A 13,536-nucleotide genomic window follows, 5' to 3' on the forward strand; every position below is an offset into this window, starting at 1 on the left:
GGGGCCAGGTCCTGCAGCGCATGCCGGCACCATGATGGCTGCCAGGGTCACCGCGACCCACAGCTGGGGACGCCCAGGTGTCCCCATGGCTACCACTACCAGGCCAGCGTATGGCCAACATCTCGTATGCTGGAAGTTCAGGGCTGGACACCCAGGCTGAGCCCATCAGCACGTAAACATCCACACCTCAACCCCGCCAGGGAAGCGGCCGGTGCCCAGGGGTGCCACCGACCTGTCCCCGGGGGCTGGAGGGGCGGCAGCCGGCCGGGGGGTTGGGTCGAGTTCTGCGGGGCTGGGGACGAGGTCCTGCGCAGCGAGCGCAGCGGCGAGGAGCTGTGCACATCTGGATTTCTCACGCTTGCGTTCAACGTCCCTCCTCAACCAGATGGCAAAAATAAATAAATAGAATAAATCAGAGCCTCCTGACATAAATTGGGAACTCACGCCCGGGTTCTGCATTTCATGAGTCTCCCTGGAAGACAGTCAAACGCAGGCGAGGACAATGGGTTCACTTCTCCCCGGTGTCGGGTCATTCCCAGTTAAGGCTCATTAGCGGCGGGCGGGGGATTAACTCTTCCTTCCCTGGAAACGTGGCTCCCGCTGAAGTGTGGACGAGACCCTAAAATTCCAAAACCCCATCCTTCGCCCTCCCCTGGCGTTTCAGGGTTGGGGCTGGAGGCGGCCCCCGGCTCATGCCATCACCCCCGCTCCTGGGAGCCAGGACGCGTCGCCCCGCGCTCAGCGGACATCCCAAACTCGGGGGAGATGGAAAGGGCTTTCAATGACCTCAGCCAGCAGCCGATCCCACCCAGCCGGGGCTCGGGGGACGCGGGCCAGCCCCGTGAGCCGGACTGCAAGCACCGGGGGGGGGAACCGGCGCTGTGGCTTCCCCGGCGGGACTGGAAGGACCCCATTAGCCGTTTCCCTCCGGCCCTAGGACGGGAGAAACTATTTTGGCCGGGGGCGAGAGCCAAGGGGGGCTCCGGGGAGCCATTCGTTGTAATGGGAGTGATGCCTGCGCCCCGATAACGGAGCGGTCTGACCATCGGCGCGCGGCCCCGAGCGGCGGGTCAGCGCTGCCTTGGGGGAGCGCGGTACGTGAGGAGCTGCTCCTGCCCGCAGTGAAGTCAGTGCCGCTGCCTGGGTGTGACTAACTGACCTCAGACCTTGGCCCCGCGGCACGGATCATGTGCTAACTGACGCCGTGCGCAACCCGGCCGGACGGGTCCGTGCCGCTGCCCCGGGGCCACCGGCCAGACCGGACTTGCTGTCCGCGGGCCGCAGGTGCGGTGCTGGGGCACCGTCAGCTCCGCATCCCCCGCGGGCTGGGTGGGGGGTGCCCTGTGCTGCGTCCCCGGGGCTCGAGCCGGCACGAGCATCCCAACCGGGGCTGACCTCGCGGGCAAAGGCAGGGAGGGCGGTTGGGCCGCTCCCTGAAAGATCCCGGTTGGAGCATCCCACCTGCCCCTGTGTCCACCCGGGCTGGGGTCCGACCCGCTGGTGCCTGCGGCAGAGCCCTTTCCCCCTCCAGAAGGTCCTCCCAGGGCTCGATATCGGGGAGACGTGTTAGGCCGGTAACGATCTCCTCAGCAGGCCCCCGACCCCAAGCCGGGTCCCAGCGGGTCCCCAAGGAGGGGAACATCACGTTCAAAGGGCCGGCCGGTGGCTCTTCCTCACCGTCTCGGGCTGGCCGCCGGCCCGAGCACGGAAAGAAGAGCTGAGCCCATCTGAAACGCATTCGTCCCCGGGCACTGTTGCTGCAATAGCAGATGCTCCTGCGGGTCCCCAGCCACATCACAGCTTGGCGGCGCGGGAACCGCACGTTCGCATGGGAAGAAACAGCCCTTGCCCCAAACGGCTCAAACTCCTAATTGGAGACCAACCGTAACAAATAAACAAGACAATGGGCTGGAGGCGAGATGAACGCAACCTCTGTCGCAGGACTCGGCTCTGAGAATCGCCTCCATGCCTGGCGGGGGATTTGGCATGGGCCAGCAAGAGCCAGGGGGAGGGCGGGGGCCGGATCCGGACCCCCCGGTGGAGCCACTCGCTGTGTGACACCGCTGGAGCTCGGGGCTGGCTTGGGAGCTGGATGACACATCCCCAGTGGTCCCCCGAGACCCTTGTCGGCAGCTTTGCTAAGCAAGTGTTTAGTCTCGTGGCCAGCGAGCTTGGAGCGGGGTCAAATCCAGCCCCAGCGGAGCTGCTGGAGAGGCCTCTCCTTGACGTACCCCAATTCGGGGCTGGCTGGGGAACCCCCCTCTGCCTTGCACAGGGCTTAGGGGACCCTCCTCCATCGCCCTGCGTTGAGGACGGGACGTGCTGCCTTGTCTTTGGCCACGAGTGATGCGCGGGGCTGGACCCGGCTATCTGATGGCAGGGGCTATCTCAGCTATCGCCCTCAAACAGAAGACGGGGAAACTTCCGCAGCCCTGGGTGCTCTCATCACTGATGGAGCAGCCTCGATAAAGCACTTGGCACCCCAGCCAGACCCTGATAAGACAGGCAGCGTGCGGAGCACCCGGCCAGTGGGGTCGGAAAGGGAGTGAACGCCCTTGGCTCTTCCATCCCTGCTCTCCTCGGGGTCTCATGCGACGTTGAGTCTCCCTGGCAGACCACGAGCCCAAAATGTGGCAGGACCTTGGGGACTGAAGCTATTTGAGGTGCATCTGCTTAACAAAGGCATTTCAGATGGCCCGAAACTACATAGCCCCTGGCCAGGGAGGGGAAAAATCAGGGCGCAAGGGGCAGATGTCACCCAAGGAAAGGGATGGCACTTGGGGAAGAGGCAGAGGGCTGGCAGGGGTGAAGGGCTGGGAACCAAGCCCCGAGCACGCTCCCAGAGGAGCGGGCATCTCTGGGAGAGACCCACCAGGACGGTGGGGATGGTGGGGAAGGACCAGCCCCGGGACTGAGTGGGAGCCGTGGCAGCTCCCTGTGGTCCTCGGAGCCAGGGCGGCACGGCATGGCCAAGGGGGCACACGCCGCTGAAGCCCTCCGCATCGCTCCTGCTGCCACGTCTTGCGGTCCCCGGCCTCAGAGAGCGAAGGGGGTTGTGCCATCTTTGGCTGCACATCAGCGTGGCTCCGTGGGAAGACGAGAGAGCCTTCCGTGGGAAGGCTGCACGTCAGTGTGGCTCCGTGGGAATTTCTCGATTCCCGCAGAAACGGAGAAAATGGAAAGCAGAGATCTCTTTCAACGATAAAGGGAGATGGCAGAAGAGAACAGCCTAATTCCGAATCTGTCCATCTCTGAAGTGTCCACTTGCTCTTTGCTCTCCTCAAGCTCTCCAACCCCAGGCACTGGGAGCACGTCCAGCCCAATGGCACTGCGGGGAGAGAGGGAGACGCTCCCAGCTAAAACTGGGGGATGCCCGGACCCTATAGCACCTATAGCACCCTGCTCACCACCTCCACCGCGTGGCACCCAACCCCAGCAGGACCCCACCGCTGGGGACCCCCAGCCCGTGGCAGCAGCAGGGCAGCGATTCACACCCCGACGTCCCCGCCGAGCTCAGCTGCACCTCCCTCGCCCGCTGCAAGGATGCCGAGCATCTCCCCTGGCTTGAGCTGCATCTGGGACACTTTTTAGGGCCAGAAGAGTTGCCGTGTTTATTTATTTGCAACAAAATGAAGTGCATTGACAGTGCTACCCAGCACAGGTCACGCTCTCCTCCCCCCAGCGACTGGTTCTTTGAGTCTCGTTTCCTAAGAAAAGAAGGTGTGCGTGCAATCCCACCGGGCGAGCATGTGCAGGATTTGACTAAGGGCCTGAGGCTCCAGAGATAGGATGTTCCTACACGTCTTGTGAAGACAGGAGCCGGAGAGGAGCAAGCCCCAAACGAGCCCCCACGGTGGCAGGGAAGCTGCAGCACGAACCCAGCCTTTACCAGCCACCAGAGACTCTCCTCCTCCGCAGCTGGGGCGCCGCGAGGCACGAACCTGCCGGGAACGACGCGCCTGACTCATTTGTCTGCTCCTAGAAAGATTTCTGCTTACTTTTTTCCTGGCCTGGCATTTCCCCCCTGGGCTCTGCGCACGGCTGTGGGGCAGGGATGGCTGTGGGGCAGGGTGGGCCAAGTCCATCTCCTCCCGGCATCCGTGGCGAGATGCCCGCCAGGCTCCGGATGGGGCTTTCCACTTGGCCGCTGCAGTCACCCCACCTCGGTGCTGCCAAACAAACACCGGTGCTGCTGCACGTCAGCCTCGTCTGGGGCAGCGGTGGCTCTCCCCAGTGCTCATCACCCCGGTACCACGGGTCCCCGGGGCACCAGGAGCCGCAGCCCCTCGAGGACCAGGTTTTACCATTCCCTGGGGGCAAACGGAAAGTCTCTCTCTCTTTCTAATGCTGCTGCAATTAATATTAAAGCTTTCTTCAGCCCTTCCAGCGCGCCTGGGCAGAGGGGACCAGCCTGGCTCCTGCTGCCGGTGGGAAGAGCTGCGCAGCCCCAACCCGGGTGCATCCTCGCGCGCATCCTCGCATGCTCGCCTGGTGGCCAAGCCCGGGAGGAAACAAGCCCCAGCTGTGCCTCTTCGCAGCTACCGTGACCGGGCTCTTCCCCCAAAAGGTCTCGGACGAGCAGTGGGAGGGACCTGCGCCATCGCTCCAGAGCCGGGGCAGAACAAGCTGCGCTTCACGGCTCGGAGGTGCAAAGTGCAACAGGCTCCTCGCTCCCAGCCCGACCCGGTGGCATCGCCGTCCCGCCGCGCCGTGACCTGTTAAAAGCAAAGACAACGCAGGTCCCGTCCTGCGTCCCTGGGGCTGGTTTCACGCACGGGTCTGTTTATGTCTCCTCGTGTTGGCCCACATCTGTGTTTATGTGTGTGTTTCCGTATGTGTGTGTGTGGCTCCGTGTGTGTGGCGGGGTTTCTGGGTGTGTATGGGTGTCTTTTCACATCGGGCTTTCAGCTAACCTCTTAGAAAATGAAAACAAGCCTGGAAGCCTGGCAGCTGTTCCCCGAGCCCGGCTCCAGCGCTGCTTCCAGACAGACAGTAACCACAGGGCTGATGACCGAGCACACACGCTTCCCTTCGGGCCTTCTTAATTGCACCGTCAGATATTCTGAAACAAAGCAATAAATATGTCACGGGAGCAACAAGAGGCAGTCGGCTCCCCGGGCGTCTGGGAACCGTCCCCTCCTGCTGGCGGTGGTGGGAGAAGGGGCTCACGGAGCCGCCGGAGCCGCGGGCATGGGACCAGGCTTGGCCGGGATTCGGCCGAACGTTGGGTGGGCATTGGCAGCGCCGCTGACCCTGGGAGAGGCCTGGGAGGGCTCCAGCACAGACGCGGGCCGGTGATGGCCACGTTGGATTTCTCATGGAAACTTGTGTAGGAACTTGCCAGGTCCCAGGATTTTTTTTCCCTTGCCTTTGCCCAGATTTTCTCCAACCAGCTCCTCTGATTTCTTCCAGCTGCCTGCACATGAGCGCTGCGCGGCAAACACCCGGAGCGAACCGGGAGGAGAGCTGCCGCCGTTGTCCCAGCGGGCACGTGGCCGGCGGCATCCAGCCGGAGGTAACTGCTGGGCGCAGGTTCGGTTACTGGCAAAGCCGTGGGGACGGCAAGGTGTCGGCGCAGGTTTAGGGACTGAGCTGGATGGGGACCACTGAAATGGTGCCGGCGGATGGGAGAGCGGTGGGAAGCAGGGCTGGTGCAGGCAGGTTTCAAAGCAGGGATGAGCGTGATCTGGCAGCAACGGCGGCAGCAGCCGGCAGGGCACGGGAACCCCTCTTCCTCCAGCCGCCAGCTCGCGGGATGATTTGGACGCTTCAAGAAAGCCCTGACCCAGCCGGCACGGGAAACACAGCCTGCCAGAGAGGATGGAAAAGCCCAGCGCTCGCTTAGCCTGCAAATGTGGGGTGGGAGTTGCAGGGGCTGAGGCGGAGCAGGGCAGAGCGATCTGTTATCTGTCAGCGGAGGGTGGGACAAGAAACCCTGGGCTTCGACCACAGCGAGAGACGTCTAGGGGAGTTTTTCCTATGGCCGGGCTGGGGATGTGCTGGGTTTCCTGCCGGCTGAAGAGCCCCAGGAAGAGGCAGGACGGGGATGCGGAGCAGGCAGCTCGCTCCTGCGGAGGAGCCGCTCACCGCAGCATCTCCAAGCATCGGTCCCCAACTCCAGGGACCTTCTCCCAACCTCAGCCTCCTGGCCGGGATATGCAACCGGTTTGGCTGAGGGCGGACGGAGGCAAGAGCACGTTGGAGACGTCCAGGGCGAGGGGTTGAATTCAGGCAGCAGAATGGGTTTGCTGGTCTAAATCCCTTCTGGAGCCGGAAGGTTTTTTTGGCTTCCTTACAGCAGTGTCCAGCCTATTGTGGGAAAGCACTGAGCACCGATCACCACTTTGCCTCTGCTAAAGGCAGTGTCACAAGGCTCGCAGAGAGGGGCTGGGGGACCAAGTCATTTTTGGCTGAAAAACGTCTTTTCATAACCACAGGGGAGGAGGGAGCCAGCTGGGCAGAAAACACAGGCAGGGCAGTTCCCTAGAAATATCCGAACTCCTCCAAAAAATAACCCGAGGTAATAATGCTCCCCACCCAGCCCTCCCCCGGCCCCACGCGCACCCGGCTGTCTCGCCGGATCCGTCCCGCTTTTATTGCCAAAATCCCCTCGCTCTCCTGACCCTGCTGTTCACCCCTTTTGGGGCAATTTCTGCAAAGATCCTTCGGGGCTGGTCGAAAAGGCAGCGAGGCAGCCGGGGTGCCCCTGCAGCACCCGAAGCCTTTTTGCTGATTGCTGGGGCAGTGTCAGAGGGCAAAGGCGCTGCAGCTTCCCTTCCTGGGAGCTGGAGGGGAAGGAAATGCGGCCGCCCCGGGCTGGCAGTGGCCCGCGCGGCTGCCAGGAGCGGTTTGACGTGCTGGCAGCCACTTCCGCTGCTCCGAATTGCAAAGGCGCTTCCTCGGGGTGCCACGGGCAGCTGGCGGGGAGGGATGGGCCACCGCACGCGGGCAGGCGGCGGATGCTCCATCCCAGCCCGAAACACGGACCGGCGGTGACCTAGCAGAGCCCCAGCGCACGCCGGGACACGTGGACGCCAGATGCAAGCGCAGCCCCGCGGGGTCAGCCTGCAGCCCTCAATGCAATGTGCTGGGAGACATCCAGACCTGCTCACGAGCTGGTGCTGGCACGGTTAACTTCCAGGCCCCGAGCCTGGTCTAGAGCCTAGGATTTTGGTCTAAGCACGAAGCACATCAACGTCGAGCAAGCGGCAACCCTGAGGAGCAGGGCAGGAGCGAGGCACCGTGTGAAACCCTGCCATTCCCTGGAGCCTGGGCACCTCTCTTAGCCCCGGACTGTGGTTGCTTTTGGGGAAAAGAGCGGAGGAGGCTGTTTGGTGCTGCCCACCCTCCACACGGGGACACAGCCAAGTGCCCGGGTCCATGAGGATGGCTCCCTCCCGGCAGCGTGCCGTGATGGAAGGAGAATAGGAAGAGCAAGGCAGCTTCTCCTCTTTGACTCTAGAAGGGAGAGCACTGGGGAGCAAAGCAGCTTGGGCACCCAGGCGAGGGGAAATCCGAGGTCCTCCTCCCTCTTTGCAAAGCTGTTTGTGCATTTACATCCCTGGGTAAAACGTCTAGCCCGAAAGCCCAAGGGCGCAGAGCCACCTCGCTCCCGACATACCAGGGAAGCCACTCCACCACTGCCTGCCGCAGCGCCGGACCCGCTCTGCCCCATCAATGGAGCAGGCTGCGGCCCCACCGTCCCACACAGCCCAGTGATTTCCATATTCCCCTTCTTCCCCAGATGAGTCTCCGAGAAGGAACTCCCCACCAAGAACAGACTTGCCTTGCTCCCAGCGAAGGGGAATGTGCACCCTCGCTTTGCTTAAGAATTTGCTCTTACTCAGAAGGCATCAAGGCTTCTTTGTAACCTCCTGCCTACCAGAGGGGCAGCTGTTGTGGCTGGCCTCCCTCTTCCTCCCGGCCCACGCAGATGGGTTTAGTTCCTTGCAAAGAGCTGCCTGTTCATGCATTTCCTCAGCAAAGGTATGTTCCTTGGCTGCGGGAACAGCAGCAAAAGAGCAGGTGGGCCCCCAAGAATGAAGAACGTTTTTCCCTCCTTCCTCAGCTTAAGTAGGTCAGCGCAGCCCTCGCCGCGTCCTGGAAGCAGAAGGCCGAACCCGGGGGAACTTTATCACCCTCCTTTCCCTGCCGTCTTCTTCAGAAAATGCCGGTAGATAAGGCTCCATTCCCCCACGTGCAGCGCAGCTCCCAGAGCGCCTCATGGGAGCGTCCTCCCACAAATTCTCCGTTGAGTCAGTTTTTCCAGCAGAAAAACCAAGTCTCTGAGTGGGAAATAGTCACCAAACCCACCTGAAGACGACCCAAAGCTCAGACCCCTGAATGATTCCCATACGTATCCATTCCATCTCTGCTCTGCTGTCATATGCCAAACCGTCTTCTTGCCCACCTCTCCCCAGCCTCGCATCCACCCGATGAGGCTGCCCAAGGCAGGCTGTGCTCGCACGGGGACGGGCAGGCACGGGGTGGTCCGCGCACACCTCCCGGGAATGCTGTATACACTACAGGATTTATGGGGATCAGGTCTAATCTCCGGGATCACCAAACCCAAAGAAAGTGACTCTTTGTTTCTCAAAAGGCTGCAGAAATACTGAAGTCAGCAAAATTCTCGTCCTTGCTGCACCATCTACCGGCCTTATCTACCGGCATTTTCTGAAGAAGACGGCAGGGAAAGGAGGGTGATAAAGTTCCCCCGGGTTCGGCTAAAGCTTATTTTAGATCAAAGGAAGACAGGAATGGCCGGATCAGACCTAAAGCCCATCCAGCCAGTCTCTGCCTCTGGTAGAAACTCACACCAGATGCTCCACAGGAAGGTGCAAAGCCTCCTCGGTGCATAGACACAAAATAATCTGCCCATGCATGACTTCTCATCGGCCCGTACAGGGGCACAGGAGCAAGTCCACTGGCTTTGCGAATCCAAAAGACCAGCATGACGCGGATGGGTATTCACACCAGCTCATTCAAAGACCAGCCTTGGGGGGAAACGTCCCTCTACAGGTAAGAGAGAAAGAGAGATGAAAGACTTCCTTTGGAGTGATTCAGAAGAAGAGTCCACCTCTGCTCTGAATCATCCTGGGGAAGAGCTGATCTCTCTTCATTGACCAAATACGGAGTTTAGGGCCGTTGGCCTTCAGCTAGGCCCCTCAAACACCTCAAATTAGGGTGAATACGCCATCAGAAAGGGTTTCAGCTTCAGCAAAACAGCCCTCTATAGGGACCTCTCTTAGATGCCTCCCTCAAATACAAAATGTCACCAGAACACACAACTAAGGTGCAGACCACAGGCATCCAGCAAAGAGCTGAATTTAGCAAAAACTTCATTTCCCAAAGCCCTGCTTCACCAGACTCTCTAGTAATATTCCAGGTTAACAAAGGAAATTCTTAACCGAAGCCTATGCAATACCAGAAACTCCAGATAAGCATCTGATGACTGCACTTTGAAGAACTGAGATCTCCGCCACATCACTCCTAGCAGAGTTGTGTGACCTCAGGAGAGTCACTTCCAGTCTAAATTTAAGCTTCTCCCTCTTTACAGTGGGAATAAAGATGATCAACCTTCTTTGCAAAGAACTTGTGATCTGCGGATGAAATAAGCACTGACGGATTAATGGAATTACTGGCAAAAAGCGGAGGAAATACCAATTGCAAGACACTGAAAAATCCAAGTCTGCCCATGGGCAGCATTTCCTGCCACGGTGATGCACGTGGGGCTGACTGACACAAGCAAAGCCCTTGTGACGTAACAACAAGGAGCCCTCGGTGTGCTACTGTGAGATCACAGCAAGTCTGAACAACAGCCACGATGCTTCAGTCCAACACGGTTTCCTCAGCTGGAGAAACCCAAGCGGCAAGGCGCTCGTGGAGTGACTTCAAAGGCATCCTGACATCAGCAAACCCACCCTTCGCGTTTCCACCGGCATGGCCCGTCGCGTTGCAGGTTTGCGGAGTTTCACACACTGTGCTCCAGGAGCAATTATCAAAGCACTTGAGTCATGAGAAGCCTCATTGACCATTACTGAGTACTTCCTTTGTCCAACGTGGAAGGATGCCCAGGCAGAAATATCTGACTTTCACATCTAACTCTCTTTCCTAACAGAGCTTCTTACACAGCAAGCTCTGTTGCTGGGCTATAGGGAATTTTTGTCCCGGGCTTCTTGACGTGATCCTTTTCAGACAGAAAATCCTGACTCATGAAGCCGTGACGTTGAATATACTGCTGTGTAAGGCCTGATACAATTAGATACTTGGCACCGGCTAACTCCTAATCCAGCCAAGGAGAATATATGCATTTTTGAGAACTGAATATTTTTATTTTCTACTTTTAAGCGAAGGGCAGAGGAGGGAAGCCTTAGCAATGCCTTAGTAATGAGGGTCACCCAAATACAGTCAATGTCTCCCACTGGATAGTTAAATAAGTGAAATGGAAAAATAATGGTTTTCCCTTTTCCTTTGCAATCAGTGGCCAAATATGCTGATTCTCTTCCGGAATGAGCAGCTGCCAATTTCAGAGAAGAAAATCTCTTGTAGCCAAGTAGCTCAGCTCTTACATGCTCTCAAACAGCCTGGGAAAAGGAAAGCTGGCCAGCCAATCGGCTAAATAATTTCTGAAAATAAGTAGGTAATGGCCCTCCAAAACACCACTGACAGGGCAAATTTACTTGCAAACTGACACCTTTTTTAAAGCAGAAAATTGACACATCTGTGTCAAATCCTCGCTCGCACTTGGACGTCCTTCGCAGAAACACTGTGGGTTGACTGTGGGTCCAATTTCCAAGTCACCCGAAGCTTTTAAGCACACAAAGCTTCCCCAAACATTACACAAGCAGCAAGCATCTTTGGATGAGCCCATCTGGCCTTATCCAAAACATATAGAGATGCTGAGAATGTTTGGGGTTTTTTTTGGATATTCCTGCCCCAAAGCCTCAGGTTAAGCTCTCTTTGCAGTACTTTGAAAATAGAAAGTAAAGGCTGTCAGGCGACTGGCCCAATTCTTTTTTTACTTCAGTGTAATACCACTGCATCGGCAGGGAAACCAGGTAAAAGCCAAACAACCACAAGCCAAATGAAATATTTGGTTGTGTACAGGCAACTACGCTTTGTCTAGATGCCGCGCTTACCAACATCTTCCACGTGTCTGAAGCCTGCAGTGATTCAGAACCTCTTTACCATGGAACAACACCAAGATTGTTTCGGGGGAGTTTTGCCCTGTGCTGGGCTACAGTCTCCTGCTCCTCTTCCAGTTGGTCTACATGGAGGTTGGTGCCAAAACCAGAGGTCCTTGCCCCCTGCCCCACAGCCCCTGGGCTTGTTTTCACCATTCCCCTTGCACCATCATTAGCCCGTTGGCCACAGGGTGAGCCAGATCAGGGAAAGATTCTGGCTGAAAAGTAACCCAACAAATAGGTAGCTGACCTAAGCTTTTAGGAGAATAGAGAGGGAATGCAGCAGTCGTAAGCTACCTGTGCTGTCCCTTCCCAGCTCTCTGCTTAGGGGAGACAGCTAGGAATCACCAAAGCCCTGCTGATGCCTGATCTTATGGGCTAGTAGGAATGACCAATGGCAAGTAATGGCCTCCAATGAACAAGATCCAGTCTTCAATAAATGGGGGGGAAAGATGCTGAGACTGGAGAGCTGTAGCAGAGGACTGGAGATGTGTGAGCAGAGTTCAGCAAAGGTCTCAGATGCCAGAGTGGAACAGCAGAAAGAAAAAGAATCACCTTTTTTTGCATGTAGTCAGAGCTCCTTCGCTCTGGAAATACTGGTCATTAATGAAACTGCATCCCATTATGCTGTTTTATTAATGCTGTGGAAGCATCTAGAAACGTCTGACAAGATCAAAGCCCTGTAATGACACCTCCTGCAAGAGCTCATGTGATGTGGTTCCTGCCCCCAAAGGCCAGCGCCCTCTACGGGGCGGGGGGGGGGAGAGGGGAAGGGAGGGAGTCCTTCAATAAACCACTGAATGTCCCCAGGCAGAGAGGTCTCCTGCACGCCAGTGCTGTGCCTCACCCACAAGGACATGCACGTTCAATTTGCTGGTTAGACTGAACTTCTAACAAAAAGTATTCAGGGACAAAAAGCAACTGTCCCCCTGGCTCTCCTGGCAAGTCCCTGACCCGCGGCTGCATCTCTACCACCTGCTCGGGCTGACATTCACGGTTCTGAGGCTGGCAAAGGCTTGGGTAGATTCTAGCCAACTCAAAATGCCACTTTGTTTTCTAGAGACACCATTTTCCTGTGTTTTAGACAGTCTTACCCTCTTACTGAAAAAAGGTCTGTGTGTGATTCAAGGTCAATTTACTGCACAAAGGACTTGGTTTCCTGTTATCAAGCTTAGACTTTCATCAGAATAAACATCCCTTCACTGCACGTCCTGTAAAGAAATACAAGTAATATGAACAGAATATATCATGACATGCTTGTAGAAGAAACCGGTACCTTGTATTTGCCTACCACTTCCCCCTTCTCCCACTGGTAAGTGCTTTCTCAAAGTCCTCCAGGGCAGGTCTTGGGTGCTTTCTTGTAAATAGCAGCAACAGGCCTTGAACCTTCCTGAACTATGCTTAAGGGTATGTGTTCTCCATAACAAAGATCCCCTCCTTAAAAAGGTGTTAAATGCAGAGCTAAATCCATTAGCTAATCAGATGAGAAAACATCAAGACTCTTGCACAGGGAATCGTTAGCCCTTCCAAAGCCAACCATGCAAAGTAAATGGGGACAGTTGTATGATTTCTGTTACAACCAGACCATACGATCACTGTGTTGAATCCACGGATATTTTACAGCTAGAGGAGCTCAATTCCTACTTTTCTAGCACATAAATGACAAACGCCACAGCAAGGTATTTGGAAGACATGACAAGGCGGCCAATCGATTCTGCATTAGAACAGTAGGTCATTGATGCTCCGGGAAATGCCACACAGGCATGTCTGGCACACAGATACCCAGGGCGGCGTTTCCTATGGAAAACTGCTGTGAAGCTTTGGAATCTCAGTCTCTGCTTAAAGGAAAGATATACGTGCCAACCTGATTTAAATTAGCCTTGGAAACTGCTTATGGAAAATGTGCCAGCTCAGATGCAAATCCTTCTTACTTACCTTGCGATGACAACAAAAGCCTGCTGAAATTTTACTCATCCATTAACAAAAAAGACTTTGCCCCGCGACACACGTGGGTGGGATTCCAGTAGGGTGACATTATGCTTTTGGCACGAGGATCTTGGCCCCCAAGCGTGGCAACCCTGTGGCATGACAAATGCAGGCACTCCACTACAGCAGGCCACAACCACATACTTTACCTGTTGACTCAAGAGGAAGAATGCAGAACCTACAAAAATTAAAGTTCCAGCCAAAATCCCGAGATGGTAATCTCACGGAACAGTTCTTCAGGTAAAGATTTATTATTAGAATTATAGTCGTGAAAATACTAGCTGATTTCTAATCACATTTATAGCAAGGTATATCCAAGGTATTTCACTGGTATCACTTCAGAAATCCACTGGAGGAAAAAAAATGA

This window comes from Ciconia boyciana, chromosome 15, assembly GCF_034638445.1.
Source record: "Ciconia boyciana chromosome 15, ASM3463844v1, whole genome shotgun sequence".
NCBI classification, from domain to species: domain Eukaryota; kingdom Metazoa; phylum Chordata; class Aves; order Ciconiiformes; family Ciconiidae; genus Ciconia; species Ciconia boyciana.